The sequence below is a fragment of the Salvelinus alpinus genome, chromosome 7 (assembly GCF_045679555.1).
Source record: "Salvelinus alpinus chromosome 7, SLU_Salpinus.1, whole genome shotgun sequence".
NCBI lineage: Eukaryota > Metazoa > Chordata > Actinopteri > Salmoniformes > Salmonidae > Salvelinus > Salvelinus alpinus.
Genome location: NC_092092.1, coordinates 7,198,717 through 7,211,934, shown reverse-complemented (window position 1 = coordinate 7,211,934; position 13,218 = coordinate 7,198,717). Strand labels below are relative to the sequence as shown.

The following is a 13,218-nucleotide window of genomic DNA, read 5'->3' as shown; positions in this document are numbered from 1 at the left end:
CTGCCTTCTCTCTCTCTCTCTCTCTCTCGCGCGCACACACACACACACACACACACACACACACACACACACACACACACGCCTTCTCTCTCTCTCGCGCGCACACACACACTATTTTGATGAATAGCCTACTAACAGGGTAGAGTGGGAGATCAGTTAGTGTTACTCTAAATTTAATAATACAAGTCACTTGTTGTATGTTTAATTAAGCAGGGATGAAAGGTGTCTAGTTTGAATAATTAAATAGTTCGCACAGGAAGTAGCTCAAAGGTTTTGCGCGCCTCTCGTGCGCTCCATGTCCAAGCTGCTGCATTTGACCGAGGTGAGTCGAACATACTGTATCTTTGCCATTGGGTCATCAAACCTAGAAATAGACCATTGTACATAAAGTAGTCGATATATTCGTGCCTCTCCTCAGATCATGTATAGTCTATGATGAAATATATAGACACCCCCCATGTGTCAATAGCCTAGCTGTGCATCTGCACACACACTATTAGAGAGAAATACGTATTTCATCAGAGGAGGATTGAGGAGACACCTGGTGGCAGTGCAGCTCTTACCAGGCTACTAGTCCAACAGTCGACCATTTTGACATCAGAGCCACAGGGTGGCAGCGCACTCCATGTAGGCTACTAGTTAACATGTCACGTGGAAGGCTACTAGTTAACATGTCACATGGAAGGCTACTAGTTAACGTGTCACACATGGAAGGCTACTAGTTAACGTGTCACACATGGAAGGCTACTAGTTAACGTGTCACACATGGAAGGCTACTAGTTAACGTGTCACACATGGAAGGCTACTAGTTAACGTGTCACACATGGAAGGATACTAGTTAACATGTCACATGGAAGGCTACTAGTTAACGTGTCACACATGGAAGGCTACTAGTTAACGTGTCACATGGAAGGCTACTAGTTAACGTGTCACACATGGAAGGCTACTAGTTAACGTGTCACACATGGAAGGCTACTAGTTAACGTGTCACACATGGAAGGCTACTAGTTAACGTGTCACACATGGAAGGCTACTAGTTAACGTGTCACACATGGAAGGCTACTAGTTAATGTGTCACACATGGAAGGCTACTAGTTAACGTGTCACACATGGAAGGCTACTAGTTAACATGTCACACATGGAAGGCTACTAGTTAACGTGTCACACATGGAAGGCTACTAGTTAACGTGTCACACATGGAAGGCTACTAGTTAACGTGTCACACATGGAAGGCTACTAGTTAACGTGTCACACATGGAAGGCTACTAGTTAACGTGTCACACATGGAAGGCTACTAGTTAATGTGTCACACATGGAAGGCTACTAGTTAACGTGTCACACATGGAAGGCTACTAGTTAACGTGTCACACATGGAAGGCTACTAGTTAACGTGTCACACATGGAAGGCTACTAGTTAATGTGTCACACATGGAAGGCTACTAGTTAACGTGTCACACATGGAAGGCTACTAGTTAACGTGTCACACATGGAAGGCTACTAGTTAACGTGTCACACATGGAAGGCTACTAGTTAACGTGTCACACATGGAAGGCTACTAGTTAACGTGTCACACATGGAAGGCTACTAGTTAACGTGTCACACATGGAAGGCTACTAGTTAATGTGTCACACATGGAAGACTACTAGTTAACGTGTCACACATGGAAGGCTACTAGTTAACGTGTCACACATGGAAGGCTACTAGTTAACGTGTCACACATGGAAGGCTACTAGTTAACGTGTCACACATGGAAGGCTACTAGTTAACGTGTCACACATGGAAGGCTACTAGTTAACGTGTCACACATGGAAGGCTACTAGTTAATGTGTCACACATGGAAGGCTACTAGTTAACGTGTCACACATGGAAGGCTACTAGTTAAAAACCTTTTCTCAATACAGGGGGTGCTGTTTCCACTTTGGAAAATATCGTCTCCAAATTAAACTGCCTCATACTAAATTCTTGCTCGTACAGTATGCATATTATTATTACTATTGGATAGAAAACAATCTCTAGTTTCTAAAACCGTTTGAATTATGTCTGTGGGTGAACCAGAACTCTTTCTACAGCGAAAATCATGACAGGACATGCGAAGGTCAGAAAAATAGTCTCTGTTCTCAGATCAGTTTAAAGCTCTGTGTGTGCCCTATGGATCGAAATGAACTGCACCCGCCTTCCCCTGGATGTCAGTAACCAATGAGAAGTGGAATGGTGTTTCTACGTATTTCTCAGAGCTTATAAAAGGGCAAGGAACGAAGTGCGCTCTCTTTTCGACTTCCGCCATTACGCAACGCAAGACCTCAGGATAGCATTTTGAAACGCTCAGTTATCGGCCTTAGATATGTCCGTCTGTAATTTAATTCGATATAGGTGTTAGAAACATCATAACGAAGTTATTTGAAACCGATTTATATCAGTTTATGCGAGTATATTGCTATTTTCGGAATTTTCGTAGTATTGCGTTTGAGGATTTGGACATGTGTGTGCCACGTAGCTATTGTTAGCTGCTAGTTCCGAAGTTGAAGAGGACGTTTTACAACAAAGCAACGATTCTTTTGGACAAAGGACACCTTGCCCAAGATACTGATGGAAGCTTGTCCAAAAGTAAGAGCTATTTATGATTTTATTCCGTATTTATGTGGAAAAATGTAAACGCATTTGTCGGCCATTGTTGCGGCACTAGTCTGGCTGCAACGCACACTGTATGTCTAGTAACGTTAATTTTAAAAATCTAACTCAGCGGTTGCATTAATAACTAATGCATCTTTCATTAGCTGTCCAACCTGTATTTTTTTTGTCAATCTAATCGATAAATAATCGTAAACTTAGGTGCCTTTCCAAGATGGCGCCGGCCAGAATGCATGCCATGTTTTGACAGATTACATTGCATAACCACGATTTGTGATGCTAAATATGCACATTTTCGAACAAACTCTATATGCATTGTGTAATATGATGTTACAGGACTGTCATCTAAAGAATTTTGAGAAGGTTAGTGCAAAAATTAATATATTTTGGTGGTGATAACGTTATCGCGCTTTTTGCCTTGAATCAATGCTGGGGTGATGTTAGCTCATGTGGTATGCTAATATAACGATATATTGTGTTTTCGCTGTAAAACACTTAGAAAATCTGAAATATTGTCTGGATTCACAAGATCTGTGTATTTCAATTGCTGTACGCTGAAATGTTTTATGATGATTAATTAGGTAATACACGTTGCTCTCTGTAGTTATTCTAGTCGCTTTGGTGAGTTTTGTGATAGTGGCTGCAATGGTAAACTATGATTTATACCTGAAAAATGCACATTTTTCTAAAAAAAACATATGCTATACCATAAATATGTTATCAGACTGTCATCTTATGAAGTTGTTTCTTGGTTAGTGGCTATATATATCTTTATTTAGTCGAATTAGTGATAGCTACTGATGGAGTAAAAAACTGGTGGAGTAAAAAAAGTGGTGTCTTTTGCTAACGTGGTTAGCTAATAGATTTACATATTGTGTCTTCCCTGTAAAACATTTTAAAAATCAGATATGATGGCTGGATTCGCAAGATGTTGGTCTTTCATTTGCTGTATGCTGTGTATTTTTCAGAAATGTTTTAGGATGAGTATTTTGGTAATTGACGTCGGTCTCTGTAATTATTCCGGCTGCTTCCAACGCTATTTCAGATTGCAGCTGCAATGTAGAACTGTGATTTATACCTGAAATATGCACATTTTTCTAAAAAAACATATGCTATACCATAAATATGTTATCAGACTGTCATCTTATGAAGTTGTTTCTTGGTTAGTGGCTATATATATCTTTATTTAGTCGAAATTGTGATAGCTGCCCATGCAGGAAAAAAATGGTGGAGATAAAAAAGTTGTGTCTTTTGCTATCGTGGTTAGCTAATAGATTTACATATTGTGTCTTCCCTGTAAAACATTTTAAAAATCAGAAATGATGGCTGGATTCACAAGATCTGTATCTTTCATCTGGTGTCTTGGACTTGTGATTTAATGATATTTAGATGCTAGTATTTACTTGTGACGCTATGCTAGGCTATGCTAGTCAGCTTTTTTACTGTGGGGGGTGCTCCCGGATCCGGGATGAGTACCAAGTAAAAGTTAACGTGTCACACATGGAAGGCTACTAGTTAACGTGTCACACATGGAAGGCTACTAGTTAACGTGTCACACATGGAAGGCTACTAGTTAACGTGTCACACATGGAAGGCTACAAGTTAACGTGTCACACATGGAAGGCTACTAGTTAATGTGTCACACATGGAAGGCTACTAGTTAACGTGTCACACATGGAAGGCTACTAGTTAACGTGTCACACATGGAAGGCTACTAGTTAATGTGTCACACATGGAAGGATACTAGTTAATGTGTCACACATGGAAGGATACTAGTTAACGTGTCACACATGGAAGGCTACTAGTTAACGTGTCACACATGGAAGGCTACTAGTTAACGTGTCACACATGGAAGGCTACTAGTTAACGTGTCACACATGGAAGGCTACTAGTTAACGTGTCACACATGGAAGGCTACTAGTTAACGTGTCACACATGGAAGGCTACTAGTTAACGTGTCACACATGGAAGGCTACTAGTTAACGTGTCACACATGGAAGGCTACTAGTTAACGTGTCACACATGGAAGGCTACTAGTTAACGTGTCACACATGGAAGGCTACTAGTTAATGTGTCACACATGGAAGGCTATTGGCTTTTTTTTACCCCCATTGGCTTTTGATTGTGATAATACCATTAGTTTGGTCTCGCATCTAAACAGTCAAGTGTCGACTTTATTATTGCCGTTGGAATGTTCTAAAAACACCTCTCCCATCCCGATGTGTGAAAAACACATTTTTAAAACATCTGTTGACTGATATTCTGCCTTGTCTCCACGCTCTGTCCACCAGTTCACACCACAATGAAACACTAAAGTTGGCTGATGAAAGACAAATAGAAGAATATAAGTTTGATTCTGGTTTCTTTCCTCGTGTGGTTGTTGTTGCTGTTGCCCATGTGACAAGGTCATTTCATCCAAAAATACATCACCTGGCAATACCTGATGTCAGTTGTGGGACAGGTGGGCCTACAGTAAGTTTATGTATGTCACAAATGGGCGGGACTGGTGACAGACACCAATGGACATAGAGTTGTAGTCAACCTTTAGTAGTCAATTGAAATGATTTCCTTTTTTGATTTCAATCTTGCCTTTTTTTAAGGGAACTCTTGGTTTTCTATTTGACTTCCATAGCTGGTGTCTATAGTTGGCTATCATGTGAAATTGAATTTATACCTGTGAGTGTTGACAGATCTACTCGAGTAACCTGCTACCACCTGGTTACTCAACCCTGCACCTTAGAGGCTGCTGCCCTATATACATAGACATGGAATCACAGGTCACTTTAAATGGAACGCTAGTTTGTACCTGCCTTTCGGCTACGTGACAACCCCTGCTGGTTACAACGATAGTGGGAAGACCCAGGTTACATCCTAAATGGCTGTGTACTACATGGTGCACTACTTTTGACCAGAGCCCTGTGGGGAAAGGGTGGGATGGAACCCCAGAGTCAGGTTAGCTACAGACTTGAAATAATATAATAACATGTAATAACATAATAGCATGTAATAACATAACAGCATGTAATAACGTGTAATAACGCGTAATGACGTGTAATGACATAATAGCATGTAATGACGTGTAATAACGTGTAATAACGTGTAATAACATAATAGCATGTAATAACGTGTAATAACATGTAATAATATGTAATAACATAACAGCATGTAATAATGTGTAATAACATAATAGCATGTAATAACGTGTAATAACATGTAATAATATGTAATAACATAATAACATGTAATAACGTGTAATAACATGTAATAACATAATAGCATGCAATAACGTGTAATAACATGTAATAATATGTAATAACATAATAACATGTAATAACGTGTACTAACGTGTAATAACATAATAGCATGTAATAACGTGTAATAACATGTAATAATATGTAATAACATAATAACATGCAATAACATGTAATAACGTGTAATAACATAATAGCATGCAATAACGTGTAATAATATGTAATAACATGTACTAACGTGTAATAACGTGTAATAACAAGTAATAACATGTAATAACATAATAGCATGTAATAGCGTGTAATAAAGAGTAATACCATGTAATAATGTGTAATAACATAATAGCATGTAATAACGTGTAATAAAGAGTAATAACATAATAGCATGTAATAACGTGTAATAGCGTGTAATAACATGTAATAACGTGTAATAACATGTAATAATGTGTAATAACATGTAATAATAGCATATAATAATAACATATAACAATAACATATAACAATAACATAATAATAATATGTAATAATATATCATGTGTGAAAAAATTATTCAGATAGTAAAACATTTAAGCTGTTTAATCGGTGGGCAAAGCAAGGTGGGAAAAAAACAGTGTTTTATACAGCAATTGGATTTTGTGGTAGATGTTTAGACTGGTACACTGAGTTCACAGTGTCTCAGTAAAATACTCTATTACCTACTATCCTTTATTAGCCGGATACACTTCAAACAATATCATATTACTAACACCACTCTGTGAGTTCAATACGTCTGAAGTTGTTTTCTAGTTGTCGTTATTTTTTTTTTTAAATAACATATTACACTGTAGTACAGGTAGGAAAACCCATCACCCAGGCGTTATTCCCCCTCACATTGGGAAGAGCAGGAAGCCACTGAAAGTGCTTTGGAGATTCAGATCACCATAGAGTCCGTGATTTGAAGGAAGGCACAGGGATAACTGGTCCCCCTCCGCCAGCAGTAGAGATATTGCATTGGATAAAAAACACATTATCACCATCACTTTTATATATATGATTCCAAAGGACTTGCTGGTTGTTCTTGTTTAAGCGCACCCCAACGTACAGAGAGGTGCGTTTGTTTTCAAAAGCAGGGAACCTGAAGTAGTAGACTCCTCTCACGGGTGCAGTGAAGAGGCCTGTGGTTGTGCTGTAAGTGTTGCCGATGTTGGTGAAGACTTTGTTGAAGACAAGAGTTTTGTCAGTGTTGAAAGGGCCGACATATCCTGGGTCTGTCAAAGCAGCAGAGAAAGCCACCTTTGGTCTTTTTGCATTATCTCTCATCAGCTCCTCCACCTCTGTCTCACTGGCTGTCACTCTGGCCTCCAAAGCTACATTATCTCTCTTCAGCTCCTCCACCTCTGTCTCACTGGCTGTCACTCTGGCCTCCAAAGCTACATTATCTCTCTTCAGCTCCTCCACCTCTGTCTCACTGGCTGTCACTCTGGCCTCCAAAGCTACATTATCTCTCTTCAGCTCCTCCACCTCTGTCTCACTGGCTGTCACTCTGGCCTCCAAAGCTACATTATCTCTCTTCAGCTCCTCCACCTCTGTCTCACTGGCTGTCACTCTGGCCTCCAAAGCTACATTATCTCTCTTCAGCTCCTCCACCTCTGTCTCACTGGCTGTCACTCTGGCCTCCAAAGCTACATTATCTCTCTTCAGCTCCTCCACCTCTGTCTCACTGGCTGTCACTCTGGCCTCCAAAGCTACATTATCTCTCTTCAGCTCCTCCACCTCTGTCTCACTGGCTGTCACTCTGGCCTCCAAAGCTACATTATCTCTCTTCAGCTCCTCCACCTCTGTCTCACTGGCTGTCACTCTGGCCTCCAAAGCTACATTATCTCTCTTCAGCTCCTCCACCTCTGTCTCACTGGCAGTCACTCTGGCCTCCAAAGCTACATTATTTCTCTTCAGCTCCTCCACCTCTGTCTCACTGGCTGTCACTCTGGCCTCCAAAGCTACATTATCTCTCTTCAGCTCCTCCACCTCTGTCTCACTGGCCGTCACTCTGGCCTCCAAAGCTACATTATCTCTCTTCAGCTCCTCCACCTCTGTCTCACGGGCTGTCACTCTGGCCTCCAAAGCTACATTATCTCTCTTCAGCTCCTCCACCTCTGTCTCACTGGCTGTCACTCTGGCTCCTATGGTTGTCAGTTCATTAGCTTGAGCTGTATTCTCTGTCTCCAAATCCTCCACGGTTCTTGTAGTGAGGACCAGATTGATATTCATCTCGTTCAGCTTGTCCTCGCTGTCCCTCAGTCTGGTTTCCATGTTCCTCAGCTCCACTCTCTGTTCCACCACCATGTCTCTCAGCGCTCTCAGCTCATCCCAGACCGGGTTGGCTTGGATTGTTACTGGAGCTCCCCCATAACTCTCTCCCTGAGCCCCCCCCCCCCCCCCCCATGCTCCAGACAGAACAGCACCACCATGAGAACAGCACCACCATGAGAACAGCACCGCCATGAGAACAGCACCACCATGAGAACAGCACCACCATGAGAACAGCACCACCATCAGAACAGCAACACCATGAGAACAGCAACACCATGAGAACAGCAATACCATGAGAACAGCACCACCATGAGAACAGCACCACCATGAGAACAGCAACACCATGAGAACAGCACCACCATGAGAACAGCACCACCATGAGAACAGCAACACCATGAGAACAGCACCACCATGAGAACAGCACCACCATGAGAACAGCACCACCATGAGAACAGCAACACCATGAGAACAGCCCCACCATGAGAACAGCACCGCCATGAGAACAGCAACACCATGAGAACAGCAACACCATGAGAACAGCACCGCCATGAGAACAGCAACACCATGAGAACAGCACCACCATGAGAACAGCACCACCATGAGAACAGCACCGCCATGAGAACAGCACCGCCATGAGAACAGCACCACCATGAGAACAGCACCGCCATGAGAACAGCACCGCCATGAGAACAGCACCACCATGAGAACAGCACCACCATGAGAACAGCACCGCCATGAGAACAGCACCACCATGAGAACAGCACCGCCATGAGAACAGCACCGCCATGAGAACAGCACCACCATGAGAACAGCACCACCATGAGAACAGCACCGCCATGAGAACAGCACCGCCATGAGAACAGCACCACCATGAGAACAGCACCCATCATAGTGATGCTATGTCTCTTAATGAAGTAGTAGTCTACGGGTCCTCGGTTACTCTGTTTATGTGCTCTCACGTCTAGCTCAACCAAAACATGAGCATTTAACATCTGTAACCTCCATGGAAAAGTTTGTTACAAGCCCAAGGACTTGCTGGGACTGATAACTTCGTGGCAGGCCGTTTTAATCTGATGTTTGTAAGGCTGTAGGAGAGTCTGAGACTTTAGTCAGCTGTGTGTTGCTCTGTGCCATGTATTGGGGACTCTAGCTGCTTTAGCACCTGTAGTACATGTAGGGAAGGAAGCAGTACATGTAGGAACAGTAGTAGGGAAGGAAGCAGTACATGTAGTAACAGTAGTAGGGAAGGAAGCAGTACATGTAGGAACAGTAGTAGGGAAGGAAGCAGTACATGTAGGAACAGTAGTAGGGAAGGAAGCAGTACATGTAGTAACAGTAGTAGGGAAGGAAGCAGTACATGTAGTAACAGTAGTAGGGAAGGAAGCAGTACATGTAGTAACAGTAGTAGGGAAGGAAGCAGTACATGTAGGAACAGTAGTAGGGAAGGAAGCAGTACATGTAGGAACAGTAGTAGGGAAGGAAGCAGTACATGTAGTAACAGTAGTAGGGAAGGAAGCAGTACATGTAGGAACAGTAGTAGGGAAGGAAGCAGTACATGTAGGAACAGTAGTAGGGAAGGAAGCAGTACATGTAGTAACAGTAGTAGGGAAGGAAGCAGTACATGTAGGAACAGTAGTAGGGAAGGAAGCAGTACATGTAGGAACAGTAGTAGGGAAGGAAGCAGTACATGTAGTAACAGTAGTAGGGAAGGAAGCAGTACATGTAGTAACAGTAGTAGGGAAGGAAGCAGTACATGTAGTAACAGTAGTAGGGAAGGAAGCAGTACATGTAGGAACAGTAGTAGGGAAGGAAGCAGTACATGTAGGAACAGTAGTAGGGAAGGAAGCAGTACATGTAGTAACAGTAGTAGGGAAGGAAGCAGTACATGTAGGAACAGTAGTAGGGAAGGAAGCAGTACATGTAGGAACAGTAGTAGGGAAGGAAGCAGTACATGTAGTAACAGTAGTAGGGAAGGAAGCAGTACATGTAGTAACAGTAGTAGGGAAGGAAGCAGTACATGTAGTAACAGTAGTAGGGAAGGAAGCAGTACATGTAGGAACAGTAGTAGGGAAGGAAGCAGTACATGTAGGAACAGTAGTAGGGAAGGAAGCAGTACATGTAGTAACAGTAGTAGGGAAGGAAGCAGTACATGTAGGAACAGTAGTAGGGAAGGAAGCAGTACATGTAGGAACAGTAGTAGGGAAGGAAGCAGTACATGTAGTAACAGTAGTAGGGAAGGAAGCAGTACATGTAGTAACAGTAGTAGGGAAGGAAGCAGTACATGTAGTAGCAGTAGTAGGGAAGGAAGCAGTACATGTAGTAGCAGTAGTAGGGAAGGAAGCAGTACATGTAGTAACGGTAGTAGGGAAGGAAGCAGTACATGTAGTAACAGTAGTAGGGAAGGAAGCAGTACATGTAGGAACAGTAGTAGGGAAGGAAGCAGTACATGTAGGAACAGTAGTAGGGAAGGAAGCAGTACATGTAGGAACAGTAGTAGGGAAGGAAGCAGTACAGTCGTGGTCAAAAGTTTTGAGAATGACACAAATATTAATTTTCACAAAGTCTGCTGCCTCAGTGTCTTTAGATATTTTTGTCAGATGTTACTATGGAATACTGAAGTATAATTACAAGCATTTCATAAGTGTCAAAGGCTTTTATTGACAATTACATGAAGTTGATGCAAAGAGTCAATATTTGCAGTGTTGACCCTTCTTTTTCAAGACCTCTGCAATCTGCCCTGGCATGCTGTCAATTAACTTCTGGGCCACATCCTGACTGATGGCAGCCTATTCTTGCATAATCAAAGCTTGAAGTTTGTCAGAATTTGTGAGTTTTTGTTTGTCCACCCGCCTCTTGAGGATTGACCACAAGTTCTCCATGGGATTAAAGTCTGGGGAGTTTCCTGGCCATGGACCCAAAATATTGATGTTTTGTTCCCCGAACCACTTAGTTATCACTTTTGCCTTAAGGCATTGTTCGTCACCAAACTGTTCCTGGATGGTTGGGAGAAGTTGCTCTCAGAGGATGTGTTGGTACCATTCTTTATTCATGGCTGTGTTCTTAGGCAAAATTGTGAGTGAGCCCACTCCCTTGGCTGAGAAGCAACCCCACAGATGAATGGTCTAAGGATGCTTTACTGTTGGCATGACACAGGACTGATGGTAGCGCTCACCATGTCTTTTCCGGACAAGCTTTTTTCCGGATGCCCCAAACAATCGGAAAGGGGATTCATCAGAGAAAATGACTTTACCCCAGTCCTCAGCAGTCCAATCCCTGTACCTTTTGCAGAATATCAGTCTGTCCCTGATGTTTTTCCTGGAGAGAAGTGGCTTCTTTGCTGCCCTTCTTGACACAAGGCTATCCTCCAACAGTCTTCGCCTCACTGTGTGTGCAGATGCACTCACACCTGCCTGCTGCCATTCCTGAGCAAGCTCTGTACTGGTTGTGCCCCGATCCCACAGCTGAATGAACTTTAGGAGACGGTCCTGGCGCTTGCTGGACTTTCTTGGGCGCCCTGAAGCCTTCTTCACAACAATTGAACCGCTCTCCTTGAAGTTCTTGATGATCCGATAAATGGTTGATTTAGGTGCAATCTTACTGGCAGCAATATCCTTGCCTGTGAAGCCCTTTTTGTGCATTACAATGAGGTCGCCACGTGTTTCCTTGCAGGTAACCATGGATGACAGAGGAAGAACAGTGATTCCAAGCACCACCCTCCTTTTGAAGCTTCCAGTCTGTTATTCGAACTCAATCAGCATGACAGAGTGATCTCCAGCCTTGTCCTCGTCAACACTCACACCTGTGTTAACGAGAGAATCACTGACATGATGTCAGCTGGTCCTTTTGTGGCAGGGCTGAAATGCAGTGGAAAAGTTTTTGGGGGATTCAGTTCATTTGCATGGCAAAGAGGGACTTTGCAATTAATTGCAATTCATCTGATCACTCTTCATAACATTCTGGAGTATATGCAAATTGCCATCATACACACTGAGGCAGCAGACTTTGTGAAAATTCATATTTGTGTCATTCTCCAACCTTTTGGCCACGACTGTACATGTATTAACGGTATATGGGGAAATAAGCACTATGAAATCCTAAGAATATTATCAACATGTTAATGTTTTCTACTTTGTTTTCTCATTGTGAGATATTAATTTATTTTATTTCACCTTTATTTAACCTTTATTTAACCTTCACCTTTATATGAACAGCATGCAGCAAGAACGGTCTCTAAGTGCGTGGTGGAGCATTTGTCAGACACTGATATGATTGACAAGAATGCTCTCCAATCAGCCATGCAAATCTTACCTTAATATTATAACTATTTCACAATACTGAGGACGGATCAGCACCTAGAGAGATATTATCACCTACGGCTGCAAATATTGAATCGGCTTATTCTAATGCTTACCCAATGAAAATGCCAGAGGGGATGGCTCTAACCATTAAACAGAGGGGATGGCTCTAACCATTAAAACAGAGGGGATGGCTCTTATCATTATCACACAGAGGGATGGCTCTTATCATTATCACACAGAGGGATGGCTCTTATCATTATCAAACAGACGGGATGGCTCTAATCATTATCAAACAGAGAGGATGGCTCTAACCATTAAAACAGAGGGGATGGCTCTAACCATTAAAACAGAGGGGATGGCTCTAATCATTATCACACAGAGGGATGGCTCTTATCATTATCAAACAGAGGGATGGCTCTTATCATTATTAAACAGATGGGATGGCTCTAATAATTATCAAACAGAGGGGATGGCTCTAACCATTAAAACAGAGGGGATGGCTCTAACCATTAAAACAGAGGGGATGGCTCTTATCATTATCACACAGAGGGATGGCTCTTATCATTATCAAACAGAGGGATGGCTCTTATCATTATTAAACAGATGGGATGGCTCTAATAATTATCAAACAGAGGGGATGGCTCTAACCATTAAAACAGAGGGGATGGCTCTTATCATTATCAAACAGAGGGATGGCTCTTATAATTATTAAACAGACGGGATGGCTCTAATAATTATCAAACAGAGGGGATGGC

The 13,218-nt window shown here is 42.3% G+C and overlaps 1 pseudogene; it reads right to left on the bottom strand.

Annotated features, from left to right (window-relative positions):
* Positions 1 to 6,742: 6,742 nt before the first annotated feature.
* On the bottom strand, positions 6,743 to 8,198 carry LOC139580275 (fibrinogen- and Ig-binding protein-like; annotated as a pseudogene).
* Between the last annotated feature and the right edge of the window lie 5,020 nt (positions 8,199 to 13,218).